At 40.7% G+C, this 20048-nt stretch overlaps 1 protein-coding gene across 3 annotated transcripts in view; it reads right to left on the minus strand.

Moving 5' to 3' along the window:
* The window catches only part of ATP10D (ATPase phospholipid transporting 10D (putative)), a 111441-nt gene that overhangs the window by 63128 nt on the left and 28265 nt on the right, over window positions 1–20048 (minus strand). The gene's annotated exons all lie outside the window — the stretch shown is intronic.

The following is a 20048-nucleotide window of genomic DNA, read 5'->3' on the forward strand; positions in this document are numbered from 1 at the left end:
ACTGCAGGATGAGAAATTTCTTCCCAACCAAAACTGAAGGGAGAAATGAAAAAAAAAATGCAAAGAACTTTTGGGCAGCTGGAACTGAGGCTTTAGTCAAGGTGGAGGGAATTACGAACAATTCTAAAATATCCGACGATTTTGCATCTAAACCTTCAAGTCTCTGCTAATAAGCTGAAGAGGAATGTCATCTTTCAGTACGACAATGACCCTAAGCATACCTCAATATCAAAAAAAGAATGGCTTTGTCAGAAGATCAAAGCTTTAGAATGACCCAACCAGAGCCCAGACGTGAATCCAATTGAAAATCTTAAGAGGGCACTCTACACTGGAGATGCCCTCGCAAACTGGCGCGCAGCCGCAATGAAGAGTGAGGAAAGATTGCCATTTCTAGATGTGCCATTCTGATAATCTCCTACTCAAAAAGACTGCATGCTGTCATAAATTTACAGGGTACTTCCAACAAAGTATTAGGTTAAGGGTGTGCACATTTTTGCAACCATGTTATTTTTAGTACTTAATTTTTCTTTTTTACAACCGATAAAATTTCAGTTTACTTTTCAATTGAATTGTACAGATTATGGGTGACATGAAAGGTGCAAAAAGTTCTGTAATGATTCTTCTTGGTATAATCTTAAACAGGGTTGCGTAGACTTTTTATAACCATTATTTGGTTATTCATCTCATATATATTACACACACACTAAGATATGAAGATTTTGTCATTAGGATCCTCTCACTCTAGCATCGGCTCAAGTGTCAAAAAGTTCCAGATTGGAGGAAAGCCACCAAATGCTTGCTATGTCTGAACCCTGTACACATGTTCTGGACTTTTTCATGCTTTGCATAAAACTTTTATGGTAAAACCATACACAGAATAACCAAGAATTTACAATCAATAAGGACATGTTCCGCATTGTTTCAATGTGTATATATATATATATATATATATATATATATATATATATATATATATATATATATATATATATATATATATATATATATATATACATACATACATACACAGTACAGACCAAAAGTTTGGACACACCTTCTCATTTAAAGATTTTTCTGTATTTTCATGACTTTGAACATTCACACTGAAGGCATCAAAACTATGAATTAACACATGTGGAATTATATACTTAACAAAAAAGTGTGAAACAACAGAAAATATCTCTTATATTCTAGGTTCTTCAAAGTAGCCACCTTTTGCTTTGATGACTGCTTTGCACACTCTTGGCATTCTCTTGATGAGCTTCAAGAGGTAGTCACCGGAAATGGTCTTCCAACAATCTTGAAGGAGTTCCCAGAGATGCTTAGCACTTGTTGGCCCTTTTGCCTTCACTCTGCGGTCCAGCTCACGCCAAACCATCTCGATTGGGTTCAGGTCTGGTGACTGTGGAGGTCAGGTCATGTGGCGTAGCACCCCATCACTCTCCTTCTTGGTCAAATAGCCCTTACACAGCCTGGAGGTGTGTTTGGGGTAATTGTCCTGTTGAAAAATAAATGATGGTCCAACTAAACGCAAACCGGATGGAATAGCATGCCGCTGCAAGATGCTGTGGTAGCCATGCTGGTTCAGTATGCCTTCAATTTTGAATAAATCCCCAACAGTGTCACCAGCAAAGCACCCCCACACCATAACACTTCCTCCTCCATACTTCGCGGTGGGAACCAGGCATGTAGAGTCCATCCGTTCACCTTTTCTGCGTCGCACAAAGACACGGTTGTTGGAACCAAAGATCTCAAATTTGGACTCATCAGACCAAAGCACAGATTTCCACTGGTCTAATGTCCATTCCTTGTGTTCTTTAGCCCAAACAAGTCTCTTCTGCTTGTTGCCTGTCCTTAGCAGTGGTTTCCTAGCAGCTATTTTACCATGAAGGCCTGCTGCACAAAGTCTCCTCTTAACAGTTGTTGAAGAGATGTGTCTGCTGCTAGAACTCTATGTGGCATTGACCTGGTCTCTAATCTAAGCTGCTGTTAACCTGCGATTTCTGAGGCTGGTGACTCAGATAAACTTATCCTCAAAAGCAGAGGTGACTCTTGGTCTTCCTTTCCTGGGGCAGTCCTCATGTGAGCCAGTTTCTTTGTAGCGCTTGATGGTTTTTGCAACTGCACTTGCGGACACATTCAATGTTTGCCCAATTTTTCGGACTGACTGACCTTCATTTCTTAAAGTAATGATGGCCACTCGTTTTTCTTTACTTAGCTGCTTTTTTCTTGCCATAATACAAATTCTAACAGTCTATTCAGTAGGACTATCATCTGTGTATCCACCTGACTACTGCACAACACAACTGATGGTCCCAACCCCATTTATAAGGCAAGAAATCTCACTTATTAAACCTGACAGGGCACACCTGTGAAGTGAAAACCATTTCCGGTGACTACCTCTTGAAGCTCATCAAGAGAATGCCAAGAGTGTGAAAAACAGTCATCAAAGCAAAAGGTAGCTACTTTGAAGAACGTAGAATATAAGACATATTTTCAGTTGTTTCACACTTTTTTGTTAAGTATATAATTTCTCATGTGTTAATTCATAGTTTTGATGCCTTCAGTGTGAATGTACAATTTTCAAAGTCATGAAAATACAGAAAAATCTTTAAATGAGAAGGCGTGTCCAAACTTTTGGTCTGTACTGTATATATTTTTTTTTACACTTACACAAGCAGCACCTGGGATTTTTTGAAATGGGACAACCTTGTTATCAGATTTTTATATAAGTATACCTTCTAAACGGGGAATCTATCACCCCCAAACTCCATGCATTCATGTAGGAGACTTAACCCCTATAAAACATATGCCAGTAGTGTAGATTTTACTTTTTTCATTTTAGGTTAAAAATAAATGTTTCATTGGATATTTAAATCAAAGGGTCCTTTGTTTACTTTTCGACTCCTTCAATTACAATGTAGCACACCTCCCCTAATGTTGAGTGACAGCGCCCAATTTGAGTTTCTGCCTGAATTGAAATCCCAGCCCTGCACACGCACTGACACTGCAGGAGCTGAGAGCACAGAGCGTTATTGTGTGCAGGTGGGCTCTCATCCTCCTCTCCTTGCTGCAGACAGGAACATATAGTGGCGGACGGCCAATGAGGGGGGAGAGAGTGCAGAGATAGGGGGGATGAGAGCTCTGTGACCGAGACACATTGTCATAGCATGCTCTCATCTCTCTCTAGCTCAGCGTTCGCTGCCTGCTGCTATGTGATCCCGTGAGGTACAATTTTTTTTAAGGTTTAAAGTCCCCTATATGAACGAATAAATAGATTAATTTCAGTTTGAAGGTGGAGAAGGGGCTCAAACTCCCTCTTAGGAGACATGCTAAGAGAACAATCTGATGACACACTCCCTTTAATAATCTTTGTAGAGTAGCACTAAGCCTAGAGGTTATATTACGTGGCCTATATAATAGTGTTGCTGTAGGAACAGAAAGTGTACACTCATTGAGACACAGTGTCACAGGAATATTTTACAGTAATATTATAGAAAGCTATAGGCAGAATTTGCATGACCTGTGAGTTGCCAGATAATAAAATAGTCTGGTATTCTTAACACACGTACAGTGCCTTGTGAAAGTATTTGGCCCCCTTGAACTTTTCTACCTTTTGCCACATTTCTGGCTTCAAACAAAGATATAAAATTCTAAATTTTTGGGGGAAGAATCAACAACAAGTGGGACACAATCGTGAAGTGGAACGAAATTTATTGGATATTTTAAACTTTTTTAACAAATTAAAAACTGAAAAGTGGGGCGTGCAATATTATTCAGCCCCTTTACTTTCAGTGCAGCAAACTCACTCCAGAAGTTCAGTGGGGATCTCTGAATGATCCAATGTTGTCCTAAATGACTGGTAATGATAAATAGAATCCACCTGTGTGTAATCAAGTCTCCGTATAAATGCACCTGCTCTGTGATAGTCTCAGGCTGGGTGCCCACGTAGCGTTTTTCAAGATTTATGCTGCGGAATTTCCGCAGCGGAAATGCTTGTGAAACGCTAGGTAATCCGCACCCCATGGTCCCCCAAGGGGATTCCGCATGTTCTATGCACATGCTGCGGATTTTTCCGCAGCGTTTATGCTGCGTACAAAAATCCGCAGCATGTCATTTAATTTTGCGGAAGCGCAGCGGAACTCCCGCCATTGACTTGCATTGAAACGCATAGAAACCGCGACTGTACATTTGTACAAGCGGCTTCTATGTGTCTCTATGTGCGGATGGTACCCAGTTCTGGAGGAGAGGAGACTCTCATCCAGACCTGGGTACCACTGTACCTGTAAAAAAAGAATAAAATAACAAATAAAGTTTATACTCACCTTTCCGAAGGCTTTTCTCTGAATGCCGGCATCGCTTGAGGACCTGCGGTGACGTCACAGTCATGTGACCGCAGGCCCTTCACCGCTCTGTCTCGCGATATGCCGGCAGCCGGGAACCAGACAGGAACGAGCGCTGCTGCACACACCGGGGCCTCGGGGGTAAGTATAGCTTTATTTGTTTTAATTTTTACGGTTCACACTGTATAAATCCATGCCGTTTGCATGGATTTATACAGTGTGACCTAGTTGTCAAGCACTTTCCAAGTGATGCTATCGCCTGGAAAGAGCTTGTCAATCTGCATGCGGAAACGCATGTGAATCCGCATGTATTCTGCAGGAAAAACGCATGCACAATCTGCATGCGTTTTTTCTGCCAGGGAGATGCAGAAATGCTGCAGAAATTTTCTGCTTCATTTCTGCATCGTGGGCACATAGCCTCAGGGTTCTGTTTCAAGTGCAGAGAGCATCATGAAGACCAAGGAACACACCAGGCAGGTCCGAGATACTGTTGTGGCGAAGTTTAAAGCCGGATTTGGATACAAAAAGATTTCCCAAGTTTTAAACATCTCAATGAGCACTGTGCAAGCCATCATATTGAAATGGAAGGAGTATCAGACCACTGCAAATCTACCAAGACCCGGCCGTCCCTCTAAACTTTCATCTCGAACAAGGAGAAGACTGATCAGAGATGCAGCCAAAAGGCCCATGATCACTCTGGATGAACTGCAGAGATCTACAGCTGAGGTGGGAGAGTCTGTCCATAGGACAACAATCAGTCGTACACTGCACAAATCTGGCCTTTATGGAAGTGTGGCAAGAAGAAAGCCATTTCTCAAAGATATCCATAAAAAGTCTCGTTTGAAGTTTGCCACAAGCCACCTGGGAGACACACCAAACATGTGGAATATGGTGCTCTGGTTAGATGAAACCAAAATCAAACTTTTTGGCCACAATGCAAAACTATATGTTTGGCGTAAAAGCAACACAGCTCATCACCCTCAAAACACCATCCTCACTGTCAAACATGGTGGTGGCAGCATGATGGTTTGGGCCTGCTTTTCTTCAGCAGAGACAGGGAAGATGGTTAAAATTGATGGGAAGATGGACGGAGCCAAATACAGGACCATTGTGGAAGAAAACCTGTTGGAGTCTGCAAAAGACCTGAGACTGGGACGGAGATTTATCTTCCAACAAGATAATGATCCCAAACAAAGCAAAATCTACAATGGAATGGTTCAAAAATAAACGTATCCCGGTGTTAGAATGGCCAAGTCAAAGTCCAGACCTGAAATCAATCGAGAATCTGTGGAAAGAGCTGAAAACTGCTGTTCACAAACGCCTTAATCCAACCTCAATGAGCTCAAGCTGTTTTGCAAGGAAGAATGGGCAAGAATTTCAGCCTCTCAATGCGCAAAACTGATAGAGACATACCCCAAGCGACTTGAAGCTGTAATCACAGTAAAAGTTGGCGCTACAAAGTATTAACTCAAGGGGGCCGAATAATATTGCACGCCCCACTTTTCAGTTTTTAATTTTTTTAAAAAGTTTAAAATATCCAATAAATTTCGTTCCACTTCACGATTGTGTCCCACTTGTTGTTGATTCTTCCCCCAAAAATTAGAATTTTATATCTTTATGTTTGAAGCCAGAAATGTGGCAAAAGGTAGAAAAGTTCAAGGGGGCCAAATACTTTCACAAGGCACTGTATACAGAAAATAATTTAAAGAAACAACCTATACAACAACATCAATGTGCCCCAGAGTTCATTCAGAATTAGGACATGTCGCCCATGTCACCGAGTTAGAGAACAAAACAACTAACTTGTGTTCTTACAAACTCCCCACCCTTTCCTGTAAGCCCTGCGAAAGCAGCAGATAGTGAAAATGAGTCTAAAGTATATGCTTAATATAAAACCTAGGAGTAAAGAATGACATATACAATGTGGGAATTTGGAAACAAAAAGAAAAAATGTCTGGAGCAGTATAAAAAAACGTAAAGAAAAAGAACCTGTCACAATGATGTTGTAATGTAAAAACATGGCTGTAATACAGATTACTTCGATACCTTTGGTGAAGAAATCCGCTTTGTTGTTGCTCTGTAATCACCATTTAACGTTTTCTGCTAATTAAACTTCGGTGCACGGAGGCCGGACTGTGCACTGGGTCTTCTCCTCCCTGTCTGTGACTCCCCGGCCCCTCCGCTGCCTCTGGTCTTTTAATGATAGGTCACTGCTGAGATTTCACATAGAGGAGGCCGGTCACAGGAAAGGCAGTAACCTGTCATTTCAAGACCAGAGACAGGCAGAGGGGCCGGGGAATCACAGACAGGGAGGAGAAGACCCAGTGCACAGTCCGGCTGCCGTGCACCCAAAATCTAATTAGCAGAAAACTTAAAATGATGATTAAAAAACAAATGTAACAATTGAATCTGTATTATTGTGCCATTAGAGCCATGTCTTTCCAGAAATCAAGCCAAAGCCCACTCCACACAAGGCAGATGCCGGCTATGTTACACATCCAGCATCTTCCTGTAACCAGCAGTGGCTTGAGCAAGTGCCGATCAGTGTTGTAAACCCATTAAATGTTGCTGTTAAATCACTGTCAGCGGAATTTAAGCCATGCTATCTGGCATGACGCTTGTTTTGGGTGCCCATCAGCCCCCCCTGCAATATGATCACTGGGTGCCAATAGATTGCTATGGCAGGCAGGGACCTGCTTAAGGCTTCAATGTCTGTCATGACAGCACTACTGAGAAGAGCAGTCTGACTGCTTCATATGAGACCAAAATTAGAACTGTATACTGCAATATTGTGGTATAGCAGTATGTAGTAAACCTGTGAGCATTCAATCGCTTGTAAATGAAAAAAAATAGAATTCCTTGTTTTGCCCAGTTAAAAATGAAGAAATGTAAAAAATAAAGACTGCAACAAGAACATTTTTTTCCTATATTGTCAGTCATTGATTGGTTACATGGTCAGTATCAATAATTCAAATATGAGAAATTCTGTAATTTATGCTATGAAAAAAATCAGTTTCCTTCACTTATGAGCCACTTCTCCCTCTCCCCCTGCCTACTGAACACATCATCCACTGTGAAATACAGCTCATATCCATCTTGGTTTAAGCACAACAGAGTGCAAAGAGCTGTCATGTTACATTGCCTACAAGCATACTTATGTAGCACACCGAAGTCACTCATCAATTTGGATGCAGGTGTCCCCTGTTGTAGCTTCCTCTTTTGGCAGGCAGGGGTGTCCTGTGGCGGCTGCAGAGTATAGAGTCCATACTGCCTCACAGTCTATACTCTGGAGAGATAAGACCAAGATAAATGTTTTTGGAACTGATGACTTCAAAGCTGTATGTCGTTTCAAAGACGAGGAATACAATGAAAAATTCCTGGTGCCTACAGTGAAGCATGGTGGTGGCAGTGTCCTTATGTGGGGTTACATGACTACTGCTGGTGTCGGGGAGCTACATTTCATTAATGGCATCATGAATTCACAGATGAGTTGCTCTATATTGAAAGAGAAGATGCTCCCATCACTCCATGCCCTTGGTAGACGTGCAGTTTTCCAATATGACAATGATCCATAGCATATATCTAAAGCCACTATTGCATTCCTCAAGAACAACAGAGTGAAAGTGATTCAGTGGCCAAGTGTCTCCTGATCTGAACCCAATCGAACACCTATGAGGAATTCTGAAGAGACAAGTTGTCATCACTCTTCATCCACCATCCAGGCTCTAAAAGAGATCGTTCTTTAAGAATGGAAAAAGATAGATGTTGCAATATGTCGCCAACTTGTTCAATCCATGCCTAGAAGACTTGGTGTGGTCCTTAAAAATCACAGAGGCCATATAAAATACCAGATGTAGTTTTTTGATGTGCGATGTACTCTACTCATTTTTGCATCAATTAATAGGAGTAAAACTTTAGAATATGCAATGAAAGTTACATTAGTAACCTTACTTTGATGTTATAGGTTGAAAACGTGCTCTATCAAAGACAGACTTGTCAAAATGTTGGAAATTTTTCTTGTGTTCATTGATACATTGATTAAAATCTTAGTTTTATAAAGGGGGTGTAATCATTCATGCTGAACATACATGGAAGACAAAGCCATTCGCCAATAAATTGTACAAGGTCATTGTTTGGTTTATACATTCTCTCTCTCTCTCTCTATACACACACACACACACACACACACACACACACACACACGTCCCTGCCACTCGCTGCTATCTTATCTAGTGGAGACCAAAGTGTCACTGTCGCAGCTGATGATTGATATCTGAGGGTTTGCAGCCATCATTTGTAAAACTAAAAAAGTGTTCCCATTCTCTATCAGTAGACAAATTTTGTAAATGGTGATTCAAGGGATAACATTTCTCCTTGCGGAGAGTGACATATCAAGCCTGACATGCTAAGGTGAGGAGACTTTTAAGTCACAATGCTCCTCTGGGAAATATGCAAATTGTTTTCTCTTCAGAGAGGAAGAGGACTTGAACTCTAGTGCCACCTATAGGAAGTAGCAATCCTAAAAGTCAATATCGACTCTCTAACGAGCCTTGTAAAGAAAAAAATATATACATCAGAAGGTTCTAACACTTTTCACATGTGCAGTAATTAAACATTGCTCATATAAAACGAATAAAAAAACTCTATAAATGGGGAAACATAATATATGAGGCTTGATTATACTTTTGCTTCTTTAGTAAGTTCTGTAATTTGGAGATCATCTTCTAAGCTGTAGGAATTTACCTAGGATTCAGCTGTACTGGCGATGAGAATTTTCCAATCTGTTCCGTCTCGATTTGTATTTGTCTAATTAAAGCTTTTGTTTGTTACGTACCGCTGTGGTGTAATTACTCAACTTAGCCAAGAGTACAATTGTCATGGGGAAATTCTGCCGCTAATGCTTGCAACAAACACACAAGGCTGGAAAACAAGTAAGAAGTGTTTCTAATGGCTGAGGTGTAAAGTAATCCATAAAATTGTCATTGTAATGTTAAATAACATGTTAATGCCTGAAAATAGGTTTTGAAATTGACATGGAAAAAGCATGGACGTAAGAAAAAAACAATACAAAAAAGGTAAAAAACTGCATGTTTGGCTCTGTTCACACTATGGGCCCGATGCATGAAAGCTTTCATGCCAGAATTGTGGCGTAAAAGCTTTGGAAAGTCGCAAAATTTAGGCACAACTCAGAGCTGCGACTAAATTCTGCAGCTTCTGGCGTCTTCACGCAAGTTTCTGCCAGCTCTGCCGAAATGGACAGAACTGGAGCAGGACAGGGGTGTGGTGACCGGCGCTCGTCAAATTCACGACAAATGGCAGCACTGGCTACTCTACAAGTCTTACTCCAGCAGGAGCTGGAGTTGATTTTGTGGCAAGGCACACACAGAGGTATGCGCCACTTGTCTGGTGAGCCTGATTCATGAATCAGGAGTAACTGACTCCAGCACGCCGCCTCATCAAGACCGGTGTTAACAATGGCGGTCTTGATGAATCGGGCCCTATGGCTTCCATTTATTAACAGCCATTACAGCTTTAAAGGGAAACTGACAGCTAATTAATGCAACCTGAACCAGAAATCTGTTCCATTATTGCAGTCATCTATGTCTTTAAAAGTTTGGCTGGGTATGATGCAGGGCTGTGAAGTTGGAGTCCATTTTGGTGGAGTCAGAGTCAGTATAAAATGGACCAACTCTGACTCCTAAAATATATAATAAATTGGGTGTAATAAGAAATGTAAATGTCTTATAAATGTCTGTCCTATTCCTGATCTAAGGGTCTAGACTTTTAGCTGAGATTAATCTGTGCTACAGTAAATTTATCACTTAGCCCCTTCCCGACATGCGCCATACATGTACTGCTCAGGGGGAGCTGCGTTTCCGCAAAGAGCAGTACATGTACAGCGCAGTGATCGGACAGGCTCACGCTGAGCAAAGCCGCAATCACATGTGGGTGTCAGCTCTGTGTGAGAGCTGACACCCCGCAGAATCGCCCACGATTGGTGCTAGCATCGGTCGCGGACGTTTAACCCCTCTGATGCCGCTATCAATAATGACCGCAACATCGCGGGGCATCACAGAGGGAGTTGGCTCCCTGTGTGATCCCATCAATACAACACAAAGTGATTGCGTTGTGTTAATGGTCTGTATAGTTACCTCTGGTCCCAAGATGGCGGCGGGGTCCTTCAGGGTCCTGAAGGAAGGTGGCCGGTCTCTGAGCAGGCGCGGAGACGCCTCCTTCCTGCCTGTCAGACGCTGCTCTGATGCTCTGCAGTGCAGATGCATTGCAGAGCATCATATCAGTGATCTGACAGTTTGAAAATGATGTCCCACCCTGAAACAATGTAAAAAAGTAAAAAAAACATTTAAAAATTATAAAAAAATAAAAAAAAATCACAAGAAAAAAAAAGACAAATATTAATCCAATAAATATTTCTGTGTAAAAAAAAACTAAACAAAAAAAGTACACATATTTGGTATTGCCACCGTAACGACCTGACCTATAAAACTGCTCCAGTAGTTAACCCCCTCAGTGAGCACCGTAAAAAAAAAAAAAAAGTAAAAAAGGCAAAAAACGGTGCTTTATCATACCGCCGAACAAAAAGTGGAATAAAATGCGATCAAAAAGACGAATGTAAATAAAAATGGTACCGCTGAAAAAGTCATCTTGACCCGCAAAAAACAAGCCGCCATACAGTTCCATCATCCGAAAAATAAAAAAAGTTCTAGCTCTCAGAATAAAGCGATGCAAAAATAATTATTTTTTCTATTTCTATATAGTTTTTATTGTGTAAAAGTGCCAAAACATAAAAAAACTATATAAATGTGGTATCAATGTAATCGCACTGACCCGAAGAATAAATCTGCATTATTAATTTTACCACAGGCAGAAAGGCATAAAAAAATCCCCAAAAAACAATTTCTGAATTGCTGGATTTTGTTCATTCTGCCTTCCAAAAAACGGAATAGAAAGCGATCAAAAAATCTCACGTGCCTTTAAAGTAAGATCTATAATAATACAAATTTTCTTGGTAACAAAGCCGTTATTGTTGTCTAAATGGAAACAAACATGTATTCCCTCAATTACAGAAGTTATAGACAGAATTAAGAACAATAATGTTTGAATATACAAATGCAATCAGAAATAAAACTTTCAACATATGACTTGAAATGGAACTCGATATATCCTCATAAATAGGAGTCCTTAAAAACAAACCATTTGATCAAAATTTGTATAGCGAGAATCTATACGGTTCATTTAATGATTGAATAGACTAATGTTCTTTTCTCTGCAAATATTGTATGGTAAGGTGCAATTGGTTCAGTTGACCTTTTATGTATATGTTTTTATTTATGTTCCTATGTCCCTCCTTTCTACAATCTGTTTACCCCTTCCCTTTAAACCCATTTTTCTTGTTACATATACTACACTGTGTGCAGAATTATTAGGCAAGTTGTACTTTAGAGGATTATTTTTATTATTGATTAACAACTATGTTCTCAATCAACCGAAAAGACTCAAATATCCAAGCGTAATATTTTTGGAAGTTGGAGTGTTTTTTTTTTTAGATTTGGCTATCTTAGGAGGATATCTGTTTGTGCAGGTAACTATTACTGTGCAGAATTATTAGGCAATTTAATAAAAACCAAATATAATCCCATCTCACTTGTTTATTTTCACCAGGTAAACCAACATCAGTGCACAACATTTAGAAATAAACATTTCTGACATGCAAAAACAAAAAAATTATTGATCAATATAGCCACCTTTCTTTATGATGACACTCAACAGCCTTCCAGCCATAGATTCTGTCAGTTGCTTGATCTGTTTTCGATCAACACTGCGTGCAGCAGCCACCACAGCCTCCCAGACACTGTTCCGAGAGGTGTACTGTTTTCCCTCCCTGTAGATCTCACATTTTAAGATGGACCACAGGTTCTCATCAGGTGAACAAGGGCGCCATGTCGTTATTTTTTCTTCTTTTAGACCATTACTGACCAGCCACGCTGTGGAGTAGTTGGATGCATGTGATGGAGCATTGTCCTGCATGAAAATCATGTTTTTCTTGAACAATACCGACTTCTTATGGGAGGAGACACAGATTAGATATTAGAAAAAACTTTTTGACAGTTAGGGTGATCAATGAGTGGAACAGGCTGCCAAGAGAGGTGGTGAGTTCCCCTTCAATGGACGTCTTCAAACAGAGGCTGGACAGACATCTGTCTGAGATGATTTAGTGAATCCTGCTTTGAGCAGGGGGTTGGACCAGATGACCCAGGAGGTCCCTTCCAACTCTACCATTCTATGATTCATCCTGTACCACTGCTTGAAGAAGATGTCTTCTAGAAACTGGCAGTAGGTCTGGGAGTTGAGGTTCACTCCATCCTCAACCCGAAAAGGTCCCACAAGTTCATCTTTGATGATACCAGCCCATACCAGTACCTCACCTCCACCTTGCTGGCGTCTGAGTCGGAGTGGAGCTCTCTGCCCTTTATTGATCCAGCCTCTAGCCCATCCATCTGGCCCATCAAGAGTCACGCTCATTTCATCAGTCCATAAAATCTTTGAAAAATCAGTCTTAAGATATTTCTTGACCCATTCTTGACGTTTTATCTTATGTTTCTTGTTCAAAGGTGGTCGTTTTTCAACCTTCCTTACCTTGGCTATGTCCCTGAGTATCGCACACCTTGTGCTTTTTGATACTCCAGTAAAACTGCAGCTCTGAAATATGGCAAAACTGGTGGCGAATGGCATCTTGGCAGCTTCATGCTTGATTTTCCTCAATTCATGGGCAGTTATTTTGCGCCTTTTTTGGCCAATACGCTTCTTGCGACCCTGTTGGCTATTTGCCATGAAACGCTTGATTGTTCGGTGTTCACGCTTCAAAAGTTTGGAAATTTCAAGACTGCTGCATCCCTCTGCAAGACATCACACAATTTTGGACTTTTCAGAGCCCGTCAAATCTCTCTTCTGACCCATTTTGCCAAAGGAAAGGAAGTTGCCTAATAATTGAGCACACCTTATATAGAGTGTTGATGTCATTAGACAACACCCCTCCTCATTACAGAGATGCACATCACCAGATTTACTTAATTAGTAGTTGGCTCTCAAGCCTATGGAGCTTGGAGTAGGACAACATGTATAAAAAGTATCAAAGTGATCAAAATACGCATTTGCCTAATAATTCTGCACGCGGTGTATTTCTATGTATCCTTATGTGTGTATTGTAACCCTTCCCTTAAAAATTAATAAAAATAATTTGAAGAAAAAAATCTCATGTGCCCGAAAATGGTACCAATAAATACGTCAACTCGTCCCGCAAAAAAACAGCCCTTACTTGACTCTGTCGGCCGAAATATGGAAAAATTATAGCTCTCAAAATAAGGCGATGAAAAAACTTGTTTTTTTACAATAAAAAGAGTCTTTTAGTGTGTGACAGCTGTCAATCATAAAAAAACAATATAAATCTGGTTTCGATGTAATTGCACCGACCCGAAGAATAAAGTCATCTAATCACTTATACTGTACGTGGAACCACGTAAAAAATAAATAAAACCAATTCTTCACACGCTGCTGATTGGTTCTTTGTGCCTCCCAAAGATCGCAGTAAGGCTCGGCTCACATCTATCTGGCACTATGCGCTGAGCGCTTACATCGGGATTTCCTTGTAAATCTCTGAATTATGTGATTCAGGCAGAACCCTTGGTGGAAGATTCCCTGTAAAGAGGCAGATGGAAGGACTGTGGACGCCGTCTGGCCTATGATCCAGCGGTGTCTGTCTTTTTACTAGGCGTGCATAAAAGTGCCGTTGGCCACAGTTTTGTGCACTTCTGAAAAGAAGGACGACGCTGAACACAGGCCAGACGGAGTCCAGAGTAACTCTGCTGCCTCATTAAAGTTAATGGATCCCTTGGTGATTTCATCTTCATCACATCACTCGGAGATTTAGATGGAAACCCCGATATAAGTGCTCAGCGTAGAGCGCAGGAAAATCGTGATTCAAAATATTATGTAAAATGTTCCCAAGAAAAGCTTCAACTCCTTTCACAAAAAAAGCAAGTCCCCACTCAGGTCCGTCATCTGTTAACAATAATATAGGGGCTTCCACATTGCTGGTAGCACAAAGCCTTTGGAAAAACAATATGGCTCCTCGCCCTCCAAAAGAAATTCAGCGAATTCTGCGCTCCCAAATCCAAATGTCCCCCTCCCTTCTGAGCTCCAGTGTGTGTCTAAACTGCAGTTAACGTCCACATGTTTGGCATTCCTGTACCAATGATAGCCTGACTAATTTATGGGTGCATGTCTCCAGAAGAACGAGCTGGGCATAATGTACTTGTCACTACAACATACTGCTACAACGGCAGTTTGCAATCTTCACTTAGCAACATCCACTGCTGCTTGTTTCTGGAAAACACCCATGGAGTCAAAATTGTCACTATACTTTGTAGATAAATTCACAAAGGGGTAACATTTCCAAAATGGGGTCACTTGAGGGGGATTCTGCTCTTCTAGCACGTATAGGAGTCCGAAAACTATTCTAGGAAAATCTGGGCTCCAGGAGGCAAAAAGGGCTCTGTCCCTCCCGAGTCTCGCAGTGTGGCTAAGCAGTAATGTACAGCCACATATGGGGTATTTCTACATTCAACAGAATTTCTGGGACAAATTTTGGTGCCATTTTTACCCATTTCCCAGTGTGAAAATGTAAAATCTGGGGCTAAAACAAAATTTTCGTGGTAAAAATGTAATTATTTTTTCTTCACTGCCTATTGGTATAAAATTATGTGACACATCTGTGGTTTCAATATGATCACTGCACCCCTAGATGAATTCATTGAGAGGTGTAGTTTGTAAAATGGGGTCACTTACCAGGGGGATGGGTGTTCAGCTGATCAGGCACCTCACGGGCTCTACCAATGTGACATGGCACCCTCAAACCAGTCCAATAAAATCTTAACTCCAATATGGTGCTTCTTCCCTTCTGAGCTTTGCACTATACCTCAAAAGTATTTTTTTTTTACCTCATACGGGGTATCTGCATACTCAAGAGAAATTGCACAAGAAATTTTGGAGTTGATTTTCTCCTGTTACCCTTGTGAAAATGCAAAATTGTGTGCTAAAAACATTCTTGCGGAAAATGTATTTATTTGTTTTATTTTCACGGCTCAATGTTGTAAACTTCTGCGAAGCACTTGGGAGTTCAAAGTACTCACCACACATCTAGATAAGTTCACATCAGGGGCTCTCCAAACGCGACATGGCGTCCGCTAATTATTCCAGCAAATTTTACATTCAAAAAGTCAAATGCCCAAAGAGTAGTTTTCCTCCACATATTGGATGTCTGTGTACTCAAGAGAAATTGCACAACAAATTGTATGGTGCAATTTTTCCTGTTACCCTAGTGAAAATGCAAAATTTGTGGCTGAAAAAAAAACATTTTTGTGGAAAAATGTGATTTGTTTACTTTCATGACTCAACGTTATAAACTTCTGTGAAGCAACTGGGGGTTCAAAGTGCTCACCGCAGATCTAGATAAGTTCCCTGAGGGGTATAGTTTCCAAAGTGGTGTCACTTGTGGGGTGTTTCCACTGTTTAGGCACATCAGGGACTCTCCAAACGCGATATAGCATCCATTAATTATGCCAGAAAATTTTACATTCAAAAAGTCAAATGGCGCTCTTTCCCTTCCAAGCCCTGCCGTGCGCCCAAACAGTGGTTTTCCCCCCACATATTGGGTATCGGTGTGCTCAGGAGAAGTTGCACTACAAATTTTGGGGTCCACTGTCCTCTTGTGAAAGTAAAAAAAATTGGCTCTAAAGTAACATTTTTGTAAAAAAAAAAAAAAAAAAAAAAAGTTTATTTTATCCTTTCACATTCCAAAAAATTCCTGTGAAGCACCTGAAGGGTTAATAAAATTCTTGACTGTGGTTTTGAGCACCTTTAGGGGTGCAGTTTTTAGAATGGCGTCACATTTGGGTATTTTCTGTCATATAGACCCCTCAAAGTCACTTCAAATGTGATGTGGCCCCTGAAAAATAATGGTTTTGTAAATTTTGTTGGAAAAATTAGAAATCACTGGTCAACTTTTAACCCTTATAACTTCCTAACAAACAAATATTTTGGTTCCAAAATTCTGCTGATGTAAAGTAGACATGTGGGAAATGTTATTTATTAACTATTTTGTGTGACATATCTCTCTGATCTAAGGGCATAAAGATTAAAGTTTTGAAAATTGCAAAATTTTCGCCAAATTTCCGATTTTTTCATAAATAAACGTAAGTCATATCAAATAAATTTTACCACTATCATGAAGTACAATATGGTATGGAAAAACAATCTCAGAAGCGTTTCAGAGGTATTACCTCAAAGTGGCAGTGGTCAGAATTCAAAAAATTGGCCTGGTCAGGAAGGTGAAAACAGGCATCGTGGTGAAGGGGTTAAACATGAGCCATGTATGAGGGAGTCGGAGGTGTGGAGTCTGTGTCATGGAAATTGAGGAGTCGGAGGTTTGGCTTACCGACTCCACAGCCCTAGTATGATGACACTAGGAAGACTAATCGGAGGGCGGTCCCCAGTGGTTTCAGTTGTATGACAGGTCTTTTCCTAATGCTACACAAAATGAGACCCCCATCAATCTGGGTCAGAAGTCACCAGCAACCGGCCTGTTTGACTAATCATACAAGTTGCATGGCCAGCTTTTAAAAGTATGCTTTCTTTGAAACAATGCAGCATTTCAAATTGAAAACATACACGGCTGTAATAACATAAGGGGACTGTGATTCATGCGGTCTGCGGCCCGGGCAGTATGCATCAGCTGTGAAGTTCCCTTTAACAGATCTGTTTTCAAACTGATCCTGACAAAATACAAGGGATCAATTTATTTTTAATGAGATCACATTTTTTGTGCAATCATACAGATAGAGCATCAAAATCAGATTTGTAGGGGTGCGAACCTTGGCACCCCTATTAATGAACTGTTTACAGCTCTGAAGGCAGCCACAGTGAACAGAGCCTAAAAGGTGTGGTGGATGTCCCCAAGAACTGTAGATCAGCGCCTATTCACTTGAGCTGCAATACACGACAATGGTTACCATATAGTGAAGACCGTTATGCCATTATGACTCAGTTGATGATTTACATCCAGCTGCCACTGATGGGTCGAGGAGAAAGTAGATGAATCGATTCCCAGGACCTTGGTCCATGGCCGCTAAACGAGAACCCTGTGACCCTACTTCTACTTGCCGGAATTCTCAGTGCATCTTCTGATTTGTAGGCCCATTGCAATGTGATCATTGTTGTATAACGCAGGCATGATGTTGCCCAACAACTACAATTAATTACACTTGGTAATCTGGCACAGTTTGCTGGGCCCTCACCCATTAGCCATGAACCACTGACATGGCCACTGGACCAGTGCCCGCAAATCAATGCGCTCATCTCTGTCAATTCATCTATTAGACTCAGACAAGCCCTTTTTAATCAGGTTTCCATTTACCAAGGCTGTGGAGTCAGTAAGCCAAACCTCCGACTCTATGACTCCGACTCCCTCATAGATGGCTCATGTTTAAGTGATAAATTTACTGTAGCACAGATTCATCTCAGCTAAAAGTCTAGACCCTTAGATCAGGAATAGGACAGACATTTATAGGACATTTCATAACTTTCCCAAATTCTTATGAAAAAATATTCCCCATAAACTGCATTGAACTGCTGTACCCAATTTATTATATATTTTAGGAGTCGGAGTTGGTTTATTTTATACCGACTCCACCAAAATGGGCTCCGACTCAGACTCCACAGCCCTGCCATTTACATTCAAGTATTTTTGAATGCATGCATAGCAATGTCAATTGCCAATTTTGGATGAGGAATCCATAAATTGTGGCCTAATAACAAAGTAGCTAGAGGAATCCTGTACTGTACGCTTGAGGCCACATTAGATGAACATAAAAAAATAACTAGAAGCTTGTCCCATCACAAGGGAATTGGAGCATTAGCAAGGGTATTGATGTGAACCATTAGACCAGGACATGCCTTTAGTTGGAGGACACTCTGTACAGTCCCCTTCTGTTGGGAGCCCCCTCAAGGCGTGTATTCCCATACAAGTTATTGCACAACCAGATACAATTTAGCTCAAATTTATGCTTTTAGTGCTGTTTTCATAATGTTGCATTGGCAATAATGATGAATGAATAACCGATTTCATGCACACATAAGGAGAGAGGACATATGGCCAGTAAACCTACTATTCACCAGAATATAATCTGCAGTTCAATAAACTCAAATACATCAAGAACATATACACTAGGCTCTGTATTCAACCGAGTCTTCATGTGTTTTCAAAGGGGTAATAGAAAACTGCTGCCAGACTTTCCTGCCAGTGTTTTATGTCCACTGAAAACAAAAATATCGGCTGTTCAAATTCCAAATGTCTGAACCATCTTTGACTCGATATAGTAAGGCTAGTCATACACACTAGAAGGCTGATGGACAAAGCATTGTTTGGCCAACAGACGTCTCATTGTGCTCTCCCATACACAGGAGTACTCGTTCGGCCGAATGCTTCTATGTTCTCCATGTCAAAACCGCCAACTCACGACAACTTATCCCCGGGAGAACAATGCGGTTGGCAGTTCGAAATCAGAAATGCGCTATAGACATCTCACCGATCAGTCGGCAGGTGCCCCGATGCACATTAGACTGTCAGCGGAACCGTTTGATATCGGCCAACATTATTCTAATGTGTATAGGAGCCTTGAGTTAAAACTCCCCATACACATCAGATGGTCAGCTGTTCAGTCCAACCAAAATCAGAAGAGGGGTGGGAAGAAATTTGATGAAATTCATCCTAACCTATGTTAACTTACACGTCACCAAGGCTGGAACTATGATCCTTATTTACATTTGTGACCTATGGATCTGATCCATCATCAATTTCATTCATGTACAGCTCTGAGGTCTGGTGAAAAGCTGCGTTCTGACATCCCAGCGTAGTCATTACACTGCAGACAGCTTATAGGAGCTTAGTGCGAGAAATGAAACTTCAGTTCAAAAGGACAGGAAACAAACTGGAGAACATGGTAAGAAATTACACTACATAGAGAACTTGCTGTTACAGTGACATTACTAGAGGAGGACAGGAACCACTAGTCAGATTAGTGTATATGAATAGGCCTGGTATTTTTACAAGACTTCCTAACGAGAGCTCAGCACAATGAAGCTTTGTATGCAACAAAAACCCGTTCTCACGTATATGGGTTATTGCTCAACCATACAAAAATACTACATTAACCATAACACTAGCAGGAACGTTTTATCGGCTGGAGACAACTTTTTACTATCTCAGTTGAATGTTCAACACAAGAAGGAGGAACGAGCTTAGACAACAGGAATTCCTTATAGTAGACAACACGGAAATCACGTAGTGTATGTGGTTATTCCTACTGTTATGTAAGGTAAAACATAAGCCTATATGTTATTAAAGTATTTACACACTTCAATAATAAGTATAATTTCACTAAATTCTTAAAGTTAGTTACTGACAACCATTATAGGCGACAGAACAGGCATGTTTAAAATTTGGATTGTAGGGTCCACAAATATCTGTGTAAATGTAATGGCTTGATGGTCCACCACCCAACTTTGGTGCCATACCACTATACCTTGTGATTACAGTTACGATTTTATTTCAACAGTAAAAAGTTTGTTTGG

This window comes from Phyllobates terribilis, unplaced genomic scaffold, assembly GCF_046119375.1.
Source record: "Phyllobates terribilis strain yellow unplaced genomic scaffold, ASM4611937v1 Scaffold_1__5_contigs__length_1240528914, whole genome shotgun sequence".
In the NCBI taxonomy this organism is placed as follows: domain Eukaryota; kingdom Metazoa; phylum Chordata; class Amphibia; order Anura; family Dendrobatidae; genus Phyllobates; species Phyllobates terribilis.